The sequence below is a fragment of the Cupressus sempervirens genome, chromosome 3 (assembly GCF_028749045.1).
Source record: "Cupressus sempervirens isolate cs-2001-9-10 chromosome 3, ASM2874904v1, whole genome shotgun sequence".
Taxonomy (NCBI): Eukaryota; Viridiplantae; Streptophyta; class Pinopsida; order Cupressales; family Cupressaceae; genus Cupressus; species Cupressus sempervirens.
The window spans coordinates 384,940,956-384,945,812 of record NC_143120.1 but is presented as its reverse complement, the minus strand read 5'-3'; positions in this window follow the sequence as shown (position 1 = coordinate 384,945,812).

The following is a 4,857-nucleotide window of genomic DNA, read 5'->3' as shown; positions in this document are numbered from 1 at the left end:
ACTTTATTTTTGATTTTTTTTATAATATTTTTTAAAATATAAATTCTCTATTATTATTTGAATATTTCTTATAGTTTTAATTATTTTTTATATTTCTATCATTATAAATCTCTCTAAATCTCATCTTTTTTATTTTGATTTTCATCTTTATATCTCTACATTCTTTCCTCTACAACTAATGCTAGAAACTTCAAAGCATTGTGTCTCTTGTTAATGCATGACATAAAGTGTCCTTAATGACAAATTAATTTTTATCCCTACGAAAATTATCATAAAAATAAAGAAAAGATGTAAACATTTGAAATTCTATTTAATTTTTAAAATTATACCAGAAAAAATAAATTGAATAAATGCAATAGTATGATGCCTTTCAAAAAAACATATAAACACAAAATGATGTATAATTGTAGTAAAATATTTTTTTACCCTTAAAAAGTTTGAAAAGATCACTAGTCATAAGCACCTTCAAGATTTCACTTTTTAGTGCATGTATACACTTATTTGCCTTTACCTTTGTTTAAGATACCTTTTGGAGCCCAATAATGTCTTATTAAAAAATTCATAATTGTAATTTAGACACCTTCTCCAAGCATGTCTTATTCCCCATATATAGATATCGGAATGTATTAAAAAACAACCATATTTGTGTTTCCATTGTTTGAGATCGGTTTAGGAAAGGATGTTACTTTGTGATTCCTAATTTTATATGGAATGACTTTAATAACGAATGGCCCAATTCGAAAGAGCTATGGTTTGCACACATAGGATGAAATAATAATAATTATTAGTCTCTGCGGTAGAGACTATTGTTTTCAACTAGATTGTAGAGACTATTGTTTTCAACTAGATTATAGGTATTAATCTGCTCTTTTAAAAATGTCCGTCAACAATATAAGCTATAGTTTTTCATAGTAATATCTATTAAAACAATTTTTAGTAGACTTAAGTGCTAATGCTCTTTCATCGGTATTTGCGTAAAAAAGATAAAGCTATATTTGTATGGTGTAAATTCAATCATAGAGCGCAAAATGCATGTACACCACCAACACAACATTTTTAATGATTTTTCAGTCTTTTTAAAAGTAAAATGTGTTATCATTTTAGTAACTTTTTATACCATTTTGCAACTCATAGTGTGCTAATGAAATGTGTTAGGTATAGACATGGAAGTGAAAAAATAAATGACATTCTTGAGTTGGTCATTAATGCAATTGATTAGTCCAAAATGGATCAAATTTGGTTGGAATGGTAACTTTTTAAGTTATAGTTGGTGGAAAGAAACCACACCTACTACAAAAACAAACAATTTTTTTTTAAAAATTAATGTTACATAATATTAAAATTTAGTTGACGTATTTAAAATGATTATTTTTCAAAGCTCTATCAAATAAAAAAATAACATAACTATTTAATATTTTTAGTAAATATGATATATGAAATTGTCATTAAACAATTTAAAGATAATATCTTTAAAAGAAGATTAATATTTATAAATTAAACTCATTCAATATTTATATATTTATAAAATATTCAAATAATTGTAATATATTTTATATACTGTATATGATTTAATTTTTAATTCACAACTAATAGTTGTAGTTTATGTAATAAATTATTTTTTGTTGTTGCAATGTTATAAATTTTAATTGATATATCTTAGAATGTGAAAAACCATCAATTTATTTTTCACTGTTTCAACTCCTTCACATATTGAGTATGAGTTTTACATTATACATCTACTAAAAAGTCAATTAGTAAAGGTTACCCATTCCATAAAAATAAATTAGAGCTAGATCTCAACTCCACCCATTTTATATTACATCTTTTGAAGTTTTCGCTTTGGTGGATGACACAATCAAGGAATATGCAGAGATAAATCATTTTAATCTATTGCCAAATTACATAGTTGATAACATTGACTTCTACTAGTTACTACCAATTCTAGATTTACATGCACCCTCCTCTTTTTGGACAAAACTTTGTTTATAGAATCTTGAGCCACACAATACCATATATCACTATTAGATTCATAGCTTTTGAACAAGTACCAACCACATTTCTTAGTGTGTCCATCACCTTACCCAAGCCTTATATAACAAAAGTGAATATGGAAGATATTTCTAAATTTATGTTACATGGAGACTTTATAGCCATAAACTCTTCACCCAAAACTCCCTATATATCATATATATAATCTACTTAACATATCACTTGGCATGGTTTAATCATCGAAAACATTATGGATTATATCACCCTAACTCAATTTATCCCTCACACTAATCATTATTTATTTCAAAAAATATAAATGCTTGTTGTAGAAGCTACACAAAAAATGGCTATAACAACTTCTTCTAAAAATTGTAAGACTTGTGAACCAACCCTACTCATACTTCTTCCAACTAGTAACTTTTGTTTACTCACACATCCACCAAAGTTGAGATAAAATTAATTACAATAAAATTAATTACAAAATCAATATTTGATGCTTAGAGTGGTGTTTTTGCATTTTATGTGTGTTTTTGCATTTTATGTGTATTTTTGTACAGTAACTATGTTTTAACTATTGAACAAATTTATGTTTCATTTTCGACAAAAGGCAAGGACTCAAGCTCCATGAGAGCTCTTGTTGTTATTGTTCTTGTTATGTTAAAAAGTTTCAAAATAGGTTTTAGGATTTGCAAGTAAGAATATTATTATTATTATTTTAGAGTTATAGTTATAGTTATATCATTTTTAATTTTTTAATTTGACATGTTGACTTTTGTACATTAATAATATAATTTGGTTATTATTATAGAAGTTGGTAATTTTCTTTTATATACAAAATTCTTATGTGCAATTCAACACAACTCTTTATTTGGTATGAATGAACAAAAGAGGCAAGTGAATTTTAGATCACCTCAATCATAAATAAGACCATACCAATCAAATGATTTTTCAAATTGATATGTCTTATGGCAAAGTTAGAGGTACAATTCTATACAAAATAAAAAAAATCTCAAAGCAATTGTTATAATCTCTAGAGCTTTTTTCTAATATTAGATCTCATTTAATATTTTTTTGTCACATTGTATTAATTGATTTGATGAAGTAAAATTAGCTTAACATAATAAATCCAAACAAACCCTTAGTTCATTTGTGCTACTTCATGTTTTCAATCTCAATCACTTTAATCTTATCATTTTCTTTTCATTTCACCTATTATTTAATATAGTTTTAAATTTAATTTGCAGTGCATCATGTGATACATTATCTAGTTCTCTCAAACATCATGTATTTGATGATTTGTGTCAATCGTATTTGAACATATATTTGATGATTTTTGTCAATATATATTATGACATTCTCTTCATAGAATTAATATTACAAATCCTTACATATTTAACAATTTCTTGATTTGATAACATTTTAATTTCTATGATATTTCCAAGTATTTCTTAAAATTATTATCCTTTCATAATTTCTACACACCCAAACATCAAAAGACGACAAGAAACATGGTATAGATGAAATTAAAATCCTATAGAATTGGACAAATATGTAGAATATTAATGCATACAAATGGATAGTCATCAAACTTAAAAATTACGAAAGAATAAATTTTAAACATGACATGTGCACAAAGCTACATTTGAGAAAAAAAATAAAAAATCCTATATGAGCCAACATTTCTTGGAGCATAGGAGCCAACATTTCTTGGAGGGCTAAAATTCTTATCGCTCAGTTGAGAACCAACTCTCACCAACTTTGTTGTGAGACCGGACGTTGGAAGAGGCCAAAGGAGGCTTGAGAAGAAAGAATTTGTAGATTCTGCAATTCTGGGAAAGTGGAAACTGAACAACACTTTATTTTAGAATGTGAAGCCTACAAGAGTAGTAGAGATAAATTTGCGGACACTATATGTGATAGTTCTTAGCATAACCTATTCAACGAAGAGTACATTGAGCAATTGGGTGGACTCATCATCATCCTACACAAGCAACAAACATTGTTACTTAAGTCTGCTTGAGTTGTCTTGCTGTCCCATAGGCTATTTTTAGCCTCGTGGACGTTAAAATTTTATCCATCTATCTATCTATGACTAAGTTTAACTACATTTATAAACATGACCAATAAATAAACTTGCATAGGTGCAAACAAGTATGCTCATAGCCAATTCTTCATTGAAACACATCAACTTAAATAAATACAAGACACGTAGATAAATAAATACAGGACACGTAGATAGAAGATCCCAAGTGAAATTTAGAAGAGAGTATGTTTTTTCCCTATAATAACATTCAAGCTAACCACTGTGTCTAGCATATTAAAAATTAAATAGATAAGAAAAATATAAAACTTTAATCGAATCCTATCTTCTTTCCTAATGATCTTAACTTACCCATGAAGACATCATAATCTATTTTTCCATGACAGGTATTATAAATTAATAATATTCTCAATCGATGCTCTTGTAGTCTCTTGAATCGCACTGTTTGTACCTTGGTATCTACTACAATTTACCCAATACAAAACAAACCATACGGCACTGTCTTGGCTTATGAAGATCCGTATAAATGAGTTGGACCAGAGGTAAAGTAGCGAAAGACGACACACAAGATCGTCTGTAATGTCAATCTTGCAGAATGATGTGGCACTTTTTAAATGCCAGATCATTTGGAAGTCAGGGCGCTCACAGTTGGGCCCTTCTTCTTCGTCCAGTTAAAAAACAAGGGGTTAGCTTGGAGCAAGTGATTTGGCATATTGAAAAGACAAAGGTAGAATGGATTGCATGTGAGGAAATGTGGTCCTTCAATTGACTCTAATCAAGATATCACGTGAAATAAATGCCACCCATAGGATTATGACGTACCTCTG